This window comes from Lepidochelys kempii, chromosome 21, assembly GCF_965140285.1.
Source record: "Lepidochelys kempii isolate rLepKem1 chromosome 21, rLepKem1.hap1, whole genome shotgun sequence".
Taxonomy (NCBI): domain Eukaryota; kingdom Metazoa; phylum Chordata; order Testudines; family Cheloniidae; genus Lepidochelys; species Lepidochelys kempii.
This window is the reverse complement of record NC_136400.1, coordinates 11,338,425-11,352,676: the sequence shown is the minus strand read 5'-3', so window position 1 is coordinate 11,352,676 and position 14,252 is coordinate 11,338,425. Positions and strand designations below refer to the sequence as shown.

At 49.6% G+C, this 14,252-nt stretch overlaps 1 protein-coding gene across 5 annotated transcripts in view; it reads right to left on the bottom strand.

Annotated features, from left to right (window-relative positions):
* The window catches only part of PPARD (peroxisome proliferator activated receptor delta), a 37,781-nt gene extending 25,191 nt beyond the window's left edge, over positions 1-12,590 (bottom strand). The window contains exons 1-2 of one of the 5 annotated variants that reach the window (XM_073319586.2): positions 12,509-12,557; positions 11,326-11,405 (exon numbers count right to left, since the gene is read on the bottom strand). The gene's annotated coding sequence lies outside the window, so the exon portion shown is untranslated. Of the gene's footprint in view, positions 1-11,325; positions 11,406-12,508 lie in introns of all 5 variants that reach the window. The other 4 variants (XM_073319583.2, XM_078849841.1, XM_073319584.2 and 1 more) reach the window with 4 other exon arrangements.
* Between the last annotated feature and the right edge of the window lie 1,662 nt (positions 12,591-14,252).

The following is a 14,252-nucleotide window of genomic DNA, read 5'->3' as shown; positions in this document are numbered from 1 at the left end:
GAGGAGCATGGCCACACGAGCAGCCAGTGAAAAAGGGACGGGAGGGAAAGTTTGGGCAGTTCTGTCTCACTGGCACACAGCCGGAATATCCAGAATAAGCGAGACATTGCCAAGAGGCGTTCGACTAGAGCAGCAGTTCTCAACCGGGGGTCTGCGGTCCCCTAAGGGTCTGCGATCCCTTTCAAGGGGCCCGCAGTGCCCCGCAGCTGAAGCCCCAGTCCTCAGTGCCCCCACCACCATGGGGCTGAAGCCGGGAAGCGCAGGGGTGAAGCTCCAATCCCCAGCACCCCCTGAGCCCAAGGGCAGCACTGGGGACATGGAGGGCATTCCCCCTGCACCAAAACTGCAGCACAAGATCACAACAGTCCCGGGGGCAGCTCCACCCCCCTCTCCTCTCCCCGCTCCCTGGCAAGGTCGGAGGCGGGAAGCTGGAGCCAGGTAGCGAGGGGAAGCTGCTGCCATGGAGCAGACAGCAGCAGCATGTCCTCCTCTCCTGCTGGTGCCCCAGGTTGAAGCTGCTCCTCGTCTCCCAGCCCCCTTTGCTCCTGCAGAGGCGACCAGTAAGAATCCCCTTGGGTTGGGAGCCCCAGCTCCGTGGCTGGCAGACCCCTCCGGGAACAGGGACGTCCTCCCAGCACACACTCCCTGATACCCCTCTCCCTACACCCTGAGCTACCCCCTGCCCAAATATAGCCCCTAGCCCCCCCATCCCTGCACCCACAGCCGCTCTCTGGGTGCACACAGCCCCAGCTACCCCCTCCCTGTTTTCAAATTTTCTGAGCTAAGCCCCCCACCTTTGAGTTATAATTTTTGGTTGCACCCCCCCACCCCCCGACACAGACACGCTGGGTGGCCGGCTGAGGTGAGTCAGGGGGTGGAGGCGGCACTCCCTCCCTGGACCCCACCATGTGGAGGTGGTTCAAGCCCCGCCCCACAATAGAAGTCAAACTACACCTATGCCCAAGGCCCCTCTGGGCCCTGGAGTTTTTATAGCATGTCGAGGGGGGCCTCGAAGAGAAAAAAGTTGAGAACCCCTGGACTAGAGGCACCAGGGTTCTTAACAGTGTTTGAAAATAAAGAGAAATATCAATGTTGTAGAAGATCTTCCATTAACTGTGCTGATGGAACAGTCCCCTAGTAATTCCATGGCACGGTCAGGCAGCTCCCGTCTAGTTGGAGGTGCTGGAATGCACAGGCAGCCAAGGGATCCAGCTGGTTGCACTGTCTCTCCAGTGCTTCCTACCTGTTCTACCTACGACTGCACTAGCAGCAAGGCAGAGAACCTCTGTACAGCGGCTGTTCACAAACTGAAGTACACCCCACACTGCGTATGACCAACAGTGCTAGTCAGCGAGTCAAAAAAGCAACATGCCCTCCCCGCTGGACTTGACGACGACAATATGGGATTGAGCTCACCGTCACAGGGCTAGCATCCCACAGAGCTCCAAGTGACAGCAGTTTTACAACACCCATAAGAATAAGACATTCGCAACTTTATAAGTAGCGCTTTGCAAACGTTAATGAGCCCTCCCCTCACTCCTAAGGTGGGGGAGGGGGGATCATGACACAGAAACCTTCCATGATTTGCCTGTGGAGGCTTCAGAAAGTGTTGGTGTCAGAAATAGGATTAGAATTCATGGGTTCCTGGTTCCCAGCCCTCTGCTTAGACCGCTAGACAAAGGCAAGTCTCTGCCTCTCCCTCACCTATCCACATAAATCCCCAGCCCCGATTATGCTATTTCACATATTGAAAGTGCTTTACAAATTTTAGCAACCATACTTTAAGCTATACAGTGGAGTCACATCTTACGTGGGGTTAGGTTCTAAAGTCAGCGCGTAAGGCAAAAATCGCGTATAGTCAAAATTACCCTCTTCGGCAGCAGGTTTGAACAGTGCGTAGAGGCTAAGAGCCTTTTCTCGCAACGTGTTGCCATTGATAGCCACACGTTTACACTTCATGTCTTCCAGCCATAAGTTTAATGCCTTTTCAGGCTTCACTGAAGTCTTATCACGCACCTGGCTCGTCACCTTAGCAGTTACTGGAGCACTTGATGCCACGGCTTGACTAATTTCTCTCTCTCGAATCTTGATGGCACGGATGTTAGATTCGTTGCAGCCATATTTACGCGCTACATACCGTCTCTCAATAAGTCCAACACAGCCAGTTTTTCCTCCAGCATTGGAGCAGATCGCGGTTTCTTTGGTTGAGCACCAGATGAAGTAATTGGCTGGCGTTTAGAGGCCATGTTGTACGAAAAATCCATACAGTATCTTTAAACACTAGAATCACACTCAGTGCGGTAAGATGCTCACACTATGAGAGGCACACGGGAACTGAGACTGACTGAGGGAACAGCAGATTCACATCTCCCATCTAACGCTCACTCTGGGGCATATGCTCATTGAGTGGAATGGTGGGCAGAATCGCCCGCACAATTTACAGGTATCTTGTTATTTTTCTTTTTTTTTTTTGCCAAGCGCATACAGTTGAATTCGTGTAAGTTAAATGTGCGTACGATGCAATTCCACTGTAGTCCTCTTGGAGAGGGCAGCAATGAGACCTATTGAGGACTGTATGTATGCCTGCCTCTCCCTAAAGTCTTGGGGGAGGCGAAGGGAAGAGGGGTGCTAAGGAGCTCCAGGAGTACAACGAAACTGATATTTTGAACCGAACAAGCTTTCTGAAGTTCCTGCAGGCCCCTCATGTGTTATTCCAAGGCATTTGCTTGCTTACAATCCTCTTGTCCTCACAGATCCGAATGGACCACGTGAAAGGATCTGGTTTCAAGATCAGTAATTATAGAACAAGACGGAGAGGTGTGAGTAAGCAAAGCCGCAACATTTCTTGAGGCAAACAGGGGACTCAGAGCACGACAAGTGCAGCAAGGTCGTTGAACGGAAAAGCTGGGAAGTGGTGAGTGAAACAAACCGCCATGCTCGGTGCCACAGTTTGGGTCGGACTTCGAGCATGGCACTCGCTAACTCATCCCCAGCAAGTGCTGTCCAATAACAATACCACCCTGCATTTCTGAAGACCCTCTCACCCAAGCATCTCAAAGAGCTTCTTGAGTCTTAGCTCCACATTATCCCCATTTTGCAGATGGGGAAAACTGAGCTGCAGACAAGAGTCTAGGCCAAAGGAGCAGAGCTTGGAATAGAACATAGGCAGAGTCCTGATGCCCATTCTTCCTCTCTAAACACACGCTAGATCCTGAGGGTGTTGAGTGCCGGCATTTCCCTAGGACTGTAGATGTAGGTGGACAGCGACGCTCAGAAGCAGGCCCCAGAACAGCCCAGTAAAAACTAGTTCACAAGCCCAAGGCAGTTACCATTTTAAGAGCTTTTAAACTGTGTATTTTTGACCTCACTGAGCCGGTTTCATCAGTTACAGGAGCAAACCAGGCAATTTTATCCACTCACCAGCAAGTCCCAAAGACATTTGCACTAACAGTCACCATTGTTGTGTGGGCCAACAAAATCCTGTAAGGTAAGGCTACTCCTTTTCCCTTCCTACAGATACGTCCCTCTCTCCTGGCCTCTGCTGCAGCAGCTAACCTAACAGTTCCAATTTTAGGTCCTATGCATTCATTTGCAAATGAGGAAATCCTTCAGACTGCAGATTTTATTGAGATTACGCTCATCTCACCAAAAACGGCTGTTGATTTTGTAGACCCTACCAAAATACCCTGTGCAACAGCAGGTAAACCCCATTCTCAGGGCTCTGCTGACATGGATTGATTATGCCTGTGCCCAAAGAAAGAGGATTTAGCAGGGCCAGGGAATGTACAGACTGAAATTGTTAGAACAAAACCACAGTGTTCACTTAGTCTCCATTCAAACCACAGGAGAGAAAAAGCACATTAACGTTTGCCATAAGGATATGGGCACAGCCAATTATAAAGCTTTCTGAGAGGGTTTTTAACTACTTTGTTAAATGCACTAGTGTAAAACCTCTCTCAGGGAGCTTGAAGGTAAGGCAGTTTTCTTGCTGTCTCTCTCCCAACACTGTCTAGGGGAGTGGGATTTCCCCATTTTTAAAACAGGGGTGGAGGTTTTGTTTGACCAAAGTTTCAGCTCTTCTGTTACCTTGTTCCTGCAAAAGCAGCTTTGGCATTCTCATCGCTGTCCATGCTCCTGACAGTTTGAATTTCTACGACACCTTCCAGAAGCACAGAGCACTTGGTAAAACCTCGCACAACGTCCCTGCGACTTAGGTATTATCCCCATTCTGGAGATGGGGAAATGGAGGCACAGAGCTGTTAAGTGCCTTGTCCAAGGTCACACAGGAATTCAGTGGCAGGGCTCAGAGTAGAACCCAAGAGCTCCGACTCCCAGTTCTTTGCTGAAACCAGACAATAAATCTCTGTCAAAGATGCTAATGCCAACAAGGATATCAATTAGTGCCAACTGCTCTGTCAGCATCTACTACAACTACAGTGAATCCACATACTCATCTGACTTGCATCACATGTCAGTCACCACGTGGTAACAGCTTTCATGGTCTCACAACCTGAGCCAAATGCACACAAAAGACAAGAGGTGAAAATCTCCATAAGCCACCTACCATCCCCATCACACCTAGAGAAGCTTTGTTAACATGGAGTTCCAGCACTGCCCTGGTCTCCTCAAGAATGTGAGTTGCCAAAACACAAGCATTGGCAAGCCAGAACATGCAGAATTAAGGTGATACTTCCCACATAATACAGACATCCCACTCAGTTATCGCTACCCAGGAGCCCAGAAAACATGGGCACAACGCAGTATCTAGAGACACATTATAATTCACGGCAGGCCTCCTGCCCCTTCCCTCACTCTGCCACCAGCAATTAACTTCCAGACATCTGTTACTGGTACAGCGTGTGGGTCAGTATCTCACTGACTAAATGATTTGGAGAGGGTTGGGAGATGCTGTACCTCAGGAACATGCCTGACCAAATGCCCTCAAGTTCATCCCACAAACTGTTCTCCAGGCCCTCAAGTGGCATACCACGTTCCCAGCCACTCTTCACGCAAATGTTTTACAGCATTTTGAAAAGTGGTCTTGAAACTGACATGCTCTTCCAGCCTCCCACCTCTCTGCCTTGCAATCTCTTTCTTGCTCTCAGCAGTACCGCACAGACCCACATTACAATCAAGTCATTGAGGGAGGCGTATTTCATAGTCCCTTGACCCAAAGGTCCCAAATTCATACTACTAACTCTACCCAGAATCCTGGTGTGGCACAGGAATTTTGGAAGTAATCTACCAGTGCATTTTAGAGCTCTTTGAAAAAAATCAACTCTTAGACATCTCTGCTAATCCTTAGCTCTAGAAGTTGTTACTGCTCTTCCATGACTCCCAAGATTTTAAGAGCTTATTGCAAGAAGGGCAAGTCATTTTTGAACATTTAATTTGTAGAAGAGCACACTGCTGTTAAGTACCTTACAATGAATTGGCTATATACCTAGCCAAGGATCTCTCCAACCTGTGGCTTGAACTTCAGCAAGCTTGCTGCTCTGCTGGACCTGGGTAGACAACAATCCAAATCACAAATCAAACCAAGCCCCTCACAGTTCTGCATTCAGAACAAGGCAGAGTTTCATTGGCATCAGAATGATCTCTCAGTCCTGAATGCTAGGACCTCCTCCTTCCCAATTTAAAGAATTTCACAGAGAAGGTAACTGCAGTTGGATCTGCTGAGTAAAGGCCTCCACTTATCTCCTTTACTGCTAGTCGCTTGGTCTCTAAGAATGCAGATTTCCAATCCATAATTCTAAAGCCACAGAATATACACTTCCCATAGCATAACAGATGTACTGTATAAACACACAGTTTTGTCAACAAGAAATCCTAAGCAGCGTCCTAGAAAAAGGATACCAGTGAACATCAATAAGCTATTTTGTATAACAATGGCTTTATGATCAACAAAGCCTCATACAGGATCATTACAAAATCTTTTCCACATGCTATAAACATGTTTCAAGGCTCATGTCTTGAATGCTTAAAAAAACCCCAGCAGAAACAGATGTAAAATAAAATGTGAGTTTTCCTAAAGTGTGTGCACTAGCAAACAGCAGCCCGTTCAGCTAAGTTACTATGATGTGCGCTGTGGCAGAAAGAAATCAAGCCTACACACAACGTTTTGGTTCCCATGTGACTGTGTTGTACTTTGTGTGCCAACTCAGAAGCCTAGGGAAAACAACAACAGTTCTCAGAGCACATGTCCCATGATGTCCTAACAAACCGCATTTCATCTCTGCAGTTAACTCAGTTGTTTTTGTCTCATGTAAAGGAGACAGTTACATAAGAATATACGCAGTAGTCGGAGTGATGGAAAAACAGTCATAGCAGTTTATCTAAGCTCTTTCTACATCCCCAGGCCCCACCCACAATCTCAGAACAGCTGATGTTTCTGTTAAAATGCAGTGAAATTCATAGATTCTAAGGACAGATGGGATGCATTGTGATTAGCTAGTCTACCCTTCTGCATAATACAGGCCAGAGAACTCCCTCTAAATAATCACTGCTTAACTAGTGCATGTCTTTTAGAAAAGCATCCAATCTTGATTTAAAAATCACAAGTGATGGAGAATTTACCACAACCCTGGGTACATTGTTCACATGGTTAATTACTCTCATGTTTAAAATCTACATCTTATTTCCAGTCTAGCTTCAACTTCCAGTCACTAAAAACAGCTAACAATTTTTAGCCTGTCTTCCTTATAGTTGAGAGATGAGTGGGAACAGGCTGTCTGTCTATGCAGCCCCATAAAGTTCACAGTCAGAAAATTACATAAACATAAGGATAGAAACGGACTAAAGAAAGAGGGAAAGCTTAAATTCTGCAGACACTAATAAGACCTCCAAAACGCATGGAACAGATCTTAAAGATAATTCACACATTTATCCTACACTGAGTTTTTAAAAAACCCAATAGGGCAAAAGTCTTTGTCAACCACATTGCACATGAAGGGAAGGGTTACCTCTCTGGAGCTGCTGTCACTGTTCGCCTGCTGGTGAAAGCTACCACGTAGTTACCATATCACCACAAAGAGCTGCATATTGAAGAAAACTGCAAGAGAACAACATAACACAAATCTCCACTAATGTGCATGAAGTCCAGCTATTTCTATGCCACGGGAAGAATGGGAGTGGATCGAACTGCAACTCTGAAGTTTATATGCACTCTGAAGTTTATACGCACCCTTACTGCACGCTCAGACTGAACGCTAGGGTAATGCCCCTGGTCTTGTGGAAGGCAAAAGCCTGAGAAGAACAGAATTGTTCAGTAGTCGCAGACGTTTATTAAAGACTCTTTCGTGGTTTCTATGGATTGTAGTACAGCTGCCAACAGCAGAAGTCATAGACCTCGAAATTGAAATATCAAGAGAATACTGGTCTGAGACCAAGCGTAATGTTGGAAGACCCTCAACTAGACCTTCACAACTGACTTACACTATAAGAAACTACAGCCTGAATACACTAGACCTTGAGGACAACATAGAGAGTTGGTATTAAAGACACTGACGCTTTTTAGAAATGTTAGGAGGGGTTTCCTTAGCCCAGGTGCTGAGGGAGTGTCCTGTCAGTATGGGAGGTGAGAAGATCTATGCATTAGAACGATACTTAATCCTACTCTTCAGGTGACTATTTACACTTACCAGTGACTAGTTGGAGCAATCAAGTTGCTAAAACTCACAGATTCAATAGAGAAACGGCTCTTAGGGGCTTCTCTGATGACCAGGAAAATAGCATCGAAACACAGGGAAACAGCTCCAAGCATAGAAGCGTGGAGCAACAAGCTACCAGGTTCTGGAGAAAACAGCTAACAAACAATTCAGAACTAGGGGACTTAGAGAAAATAGATTTCGGAGTAGCAGCAGTGTTAGCCTGTATTCGCAAAAAGAAAAGGAGTACTTGTGGCACCTTAGAGACTAACAAATGTATTTGAGCATAAGCTTTCATGAGCTACAGCTCTGTAGCTCACGAAAGCTTATGCTCAAATACATTTGTTAGTCTCTAAGGTGCCACAAGTACTCCTTTTTAGAGAAAATAGGGCGTATTTTTAAACACACCGTTATGCAGAATAACTGGGTTTCATAACCAATACTGAGATTAAACAAAGATGCTAAGAACATAGATGCATCTTGAACCTTTGTTCCCTTCCCAGTATTATATGGGCTCAGCTGCTCCTCCATGCCAATGAGAAAGCCCCCATTTCAGAATAAGACATCTTTCAGTATTAGAAGAACCACAGGCTACCTGAGTGCCTGCAGATAAACCACTTCAGTTATCAAGACAGGGCTGGCTTAAAGAGGAAAGATAGCAATTGCTTGGTCGGTCTGAAAGACCTTTGAATGCTACATAATATGGTCACAAATTGCCATTAACTATTAGCAGCACAGGGCATTAAATAGGTAGTTCAGTAGTTCAGACTCCATCCAATGCATGACAGTGGTGCATGCACTAGTGAACTATTTACAGTACTTAACACTTGTGTAGAATATTTTTTAGGCAAGGATCTCAATGTACTTCGCACATAGTAATTAAGACTCAATCTCCCTGTAAGCATTATCCCCATCTTACAGGTGGGGAAACTGAGGCACAGAGTGGTGACATGAACGTGTTCTCTGTGAATCATTTCACTTTTCAAGGTGATCTCAAGGTCCCTGCCAGATCTACATTTCTATAGTCTTATAATTTGCCCTTTGGCCACTGGGTGAGTCAGTGGCAGAACAATGAAGAGAATCCAGGAATCTTGATTCCCAATCCTCTGCTCTAGCAACTATTCTAAAATTACATAAAATAAATTAAAAGGAGTACTTGTGGCACCTTAGAGACTAACCAATTTATTTGAGCATAAGCTTTCGTGAGCTACAGCTCACTTCATCGGATGCATACTGTGGAAAGTGTAGAAGATCTTATTATAGACACAAAGATCTTCTACACTTTCCACAGTATGCATCCGATGAAGTGAGCTGTAGCTCACGAAAGCTTATGCTCAAATAAATTGGTTAGTCTCTAAGGTGCCACAAGTACTCTTTTTCTTTTTGCGAACACAGACTAACACAGCTGTTACTCTGAAACCTGTCATAAAATAAATTGCCTTTGTAAACAGGACATTAGGGTTGCAGAATATTCCTCTCAAAAGGGAAAACAACTATACTGTAAGTCCAAGTCTGCAAATTTATTATTATTTCTGGGTAGTAAGATAAATCACATACAGCCAGGTGCCTTGAACTCAAGTACACTTCCTTCATCTCTGCTACCAGTAAAAACCTTCCTAGACCCTGTAACACAAAGCTCTACAGGAGAGTGCTGACACACCCTGACTGCACACACCTTATGACACTGTCCGAGCTCCAACTGCCAACAGAGACAAACACAAGTTTGAAAACCAATATTAAGTCATTAGTTCACCTTGCTCTGCTCTCAACCCAATGTCAGGACATGCCCCATCACCACTTGGTGCAAGGCGATACCTGCACCAACTCAACAGAGCATGAAAGAAAGCTCAGCGAACATCGCAGCACCTCCCAAAGCTTCCTCTATTCTTCGAGGTTGACAGGCTCAAACTGTTAAGGAAGAAACTCACCCAGCTTTCAGCACATTTGTATCTGGGGGCCTTCAACCCGATGTGAGAAAGTGAAGGCGTCGGTAAGAAAACAGGCCCCGCAAGAAGGATGAGCTGGTTCCAGCAATTGGAAATAGGATATTGAGGGTCACATCAGGGCCACCCATTAAAAATCCAAGTGGGGAATGGCCAGAAATCATTACTATCTGACAGCTGTCCTGAGGCCAATGGGAAATGAAGATGGCAGGTCTCAGACCAGCCTCTAAAGGACACGTGTATGGTGACAAGAACCATCACCACTGGCCTCCCTACCAACAAGGGACTAAGAGATACTTGGCCCTTGGAGACTGAATTCCCTTTCCATGCTAAGACGATCCCTCCAGGTCAGCGCTGATGTACGTTGGCAGGAACCCGGGGGCAGGGGAGAATCTGCTGTGCTACTGTCCCCACTTACCTGCTTTACAGTACAGAAGAGATCTTCAGCCTCCGTGGCTGTCTAGCCAGCCCCTTTTCACAAGGGCTCTGCCCATGACACGGCAGTTGGAGGGGAAGATATTTACACCTGTGTGCCTGTCTGATCAGACAAGATGGGCTGTTAAAGGGTCACTCTAAGTTGTTTTAGTCTGCCATGGCAGACTGAGTCAATACAGGCAATTCAGCTACTAAACTACAGTCGTACAAAATAATAAGAGACAGGCTTTCTTAATAATAAGAACGAGGAAAAACAGTTGTGCACTTAAAGCACAGGATTGGAATCAAGAGATGCAGGTCCTAGCCCCTCTCTCTGCCGCAGTTTCTCCACCTATAGATAGTACTACACACCTACATCAAAGTTACAAGGCTTAATTCTCTACTGTCTGAAGTGCTTTGAGATCTTCTCACTGAAAGTGAGGAGGGCAGTTTTGTAGGATCTGATGGGGAGTCACTCAGCACCAGCTGTCGAAAGAGCAGCAAGGTCAGGAAGGCAGATTGACCATCCCTTTCCACAGCAGACAGGCAGGAGGAAATCTGCTTGGGAAAGAGGCTATTACACTTGGATGGGGAAAGCTCTCTTGTTCTGAGGTAGAGCCAAACACTGTATCACAAAGGAGTCAGCTGTTGCAGCAAGGAGTTGGGAGCTGGTCAGCATGGAATAAAAAAGATGCAACAAGCCTAAGTCAATAAACGAGTAAGGAGGTGAGGGGTGAAAGAAACCAGTCTCTAATCTAGGAAGCTGGGTGGCTGTCTTGCATCTTTACATTCCTTTGTCTTCCATCCAAGAATCTCCAGGCACTTAACATATAATTAATCAATTAAAACTTGCAGCCTACCTGGGAAATAAGCAAGGGCTGTTTTTCTGCCCTCACCTACAAGCAGTTTCATCTAGATACAAGATTCTTTACTTGCTGTCCTAAACATCCATGTAGCATTGATACACAGCTGCTCTATTTCTACTGGATCCCACCCCAGACATGGCTGTATGTCCTAGGTGGGCGGTGTGATCTCTATACATAGTTCTACAGTGCTTCGAGACTACAATAGAGAGATAAGGAAGCATCACCCTCCGTTTATAGACAGGAAAACCAAGGCACAGAGAGGAAATGAGATTTGTGGCAGGTCACTGAGCCAGCCAGTGGAACCTACTAGTCCTATGTCCGCAGTCTCCTACTCAAGCCACAAGATCACACCCTTGCCCCAGAGCCGGGCTAGAACCCAGGCACCCTCTTTCTCCCATTCCCTGCTCTGACCACGAATCCCTCCTTGGTTACACCTCTCCCCCCAGCACCTTGTACCTGAGATGACACTCGCTTCAGACCCTCCACCTGCCTTTCAACGCCCCATTACCGGAGACAGGCCCACTTCCCTCACACTCCTGCTTGAGAGAGAACAGCAGGAGAACGCTGGGAGCTGCAGACAGAGAGGTTCCCCCTCCCCCCTTACTCCCGGGGCAGGGGGTCGGCTGCAGACAGAGAGGGGCTGGGGGCAGCTGGCAGAGGGGTCCCCCAGAGACAGGGTTGGAGGCAGAGGGGTCCCCCCCCGGGAAGGGACTGGCAGACAGAGGGCCCCCGCAGACAGAGGGCTGGGGGCAGAGGGGTCCCCTGGGAAGGGGATGGGGGCGGCGGGCAGAGGGGGACCCCCCCCCCCCGGAGACAGGGCTGGGGGGGGGGCGGCGGGCAGAGGGGGGGACCCCCCCCCCGGAGACAGGGCTGGGGGGGGGCGGCGGGCAGAGGGGGACCCCCCCCCCCCGGAGACAGGGCTGGGGGGGGGCGGCGGGCAGAGGGGGACCCCCCCCCCGGAGACAGGGCTGGGGGGGGGGCGGCGGGCAGAGGGGGACCCCCCCCCCGGAGACAGGGCTGGGGGGGGGGCGGCGGGCAGAGGGGGACCCCCCCCCCGGAGACAGGGCTGGGGGGGGGGGCGGCGGGCAGAGGGGGACCCCCCCCCCGGAGACAGGGCTGGGGGGGGGGCGGCGGGCAGAGGGGGACCCCCCCCCCGGAGACAGGGCTGGGGGGGGGGCGGCGGGCAGAGGGGGACCCCCCCCCCCGGAGACAGGGCTGGGGGGGGGGGCGGCGGGCAGAGGGGGACCCCCCCCCCGGAGACAGGGCTGGGGGGGGGCGGCGGGCAGAGGGGGACCCCCCCCCCCGGAGACAGGGCTGGGGGGGGGCGGCGGGCAGAGGGGGACCCCCCCCCGGAGACAGGGCTGGGGGGGGGCGGCGGGCAGAGGGGGACCCCCCCCGGAGACAGGGCTGGGGGGGGGCGGCGGGCAGAGGGGGACCCCCCCCGGGGACAGGGCTGGGGGGGGGGCGGCGGGCAGAGGGGGACCCCCCCCGGAGACAGGGCTGGGGGGGGCGGCGGGCAGAGGGGGATCCTCCCCCGGGGACAGGGCTGGGGGCGGGGGTGTCGGCAGAGGGGACCCCTCCCCGCAGTGGGGCTCAGGACAGAGGGTTCCCGGGGGAGGTCCCTTCCCCCCCCCCTCACCTGCTGCCAACGCGGAGGCTCCAACCCGCCCCCCGTCAAGCTCCAGCTCAGCCCAGAACTTTTCCCCCTAGCCCCACCCCCCCGTCAATACGTCACACGCATCCGCCCTGACGCCACCAGGTACCCAGCCCCATCCAGCCAATCAGCAGCGCCTGGGCTATATTAGCATATCGCCACAGCAACGGCCCAAGCCCGTTCCGCCCCCCCCTCCCCTTGGAGGAGGAGGCCCGGCGCCCCCTGGCGGGCGCTCAGGACCAGGCAAAGCCGGAAATGTCAGCGAGGAAACTATGCCAGGAGGATCATGGGACTTGTAGGCTGTGAGCAAAGCATGCTGGGTAGGGAATGAGCTGGGGGCAATGAGTCTGTTAGAGCAGCAGGTCTCAATCTCAGCCAGGGGGGTACGTGTCCCCCTGGGGTACGCAGGGATCTTCCAGGGGGACATCGGCTCATCTTGATACTTGCCTAGTTTTACAACAGGCTACAGAAAAAGCCCTAGCAAAGTCAGCACGCACCAACCGTTTCACACAGACCGTGACTTGGTTATCCGGCGCTCTAGACCATACGCCGAAATCTCAGTACACCATTTACATTCCGGGCGGTTTATTTTATAATTATATGGTAAACACGAGAAAGTCAGCCATTTTGCAGTACGAGCAAGCTGCGACCCTTCCGTCCTTTTAGGTCTGGTTTTGTAAGCAAGTAGATTTTAAGCGAGGTGGAACTTGGGCCTCCACAAGCCAAATCAGAGGCCTGCAAGGGGTACAGGGGTCTGCAAAGGTTGCACTGTCCCTCTACCCCTGGTCGGAGTTCCTCTGTTATCCAGTTGGGCTATTTCTGGGTCAGCCCGAAGTCAAACCGCCCACCCCACAGGGAAACTGAGGCACTGGCCAGAGCTGGTGACAGAGGATGCGCCTAGAGGAGTGATACCCTATAGAAGATACGGGGGGGGGGGAGGGATCCATGGGGTGTTACCTTGTAGGGAACCAGGCAGGGATGCCTTTCATGTGTGAATGACCCATGGTGGAGTGTGAATCATCTGTGGTGGATGCTTCCATGAGAGCATGCCTATATGGGATGCTTCTTAAGGGGGTAGGAAGAACATCGGTGGGACATATATCTGGGGCGAGACTGCAGAATGCGGGATGTTATGTAGAGGGGACAGCAGGAAATTTGTAGGCATTTGAGATGAAAGGCATATATACATGCTTTGGAGGGACTGCTCCTGTAGGGGTAGGAGCAGAGGGTAATTAGTATGAGGCTCTCATCAGAAAAACACAGAGACATCAAAAGAGCAGGAACTATCTAGGATGTCACCTTTTATGCAATAGGATAAACATTCGTGCTCCAGTGTTTGCACTGGGCCAGCATGCCTACCGTGCATCCAAATGCCAGCACTAGGGCTAGATGATTAATTATATATATACATACATACATATATATATATATACATATACACATTTATTTCCACTAGCTTTCCAAATGGACTAAACTGCTCCTATTTCTACTTTTTCTGTGGATTTTTCTCTTGAAATTTTTGTTTGTTTTTAAAATGTAGAATTTTTCAAAATAACTTTTTTCTAATTCAGTTGTTTTGGGGTGCAAGAGAGACCCAGCATGGCCCAATTCTGCAAGACAAACCATGGCCTGGAACACCGTATTCATGAAAAGCCCCACTGACGTCCCATAGTGCTTGCAGGATCAGGACACAAATGACTTATTTCTCCTACAGTCATGCATAGAGGTC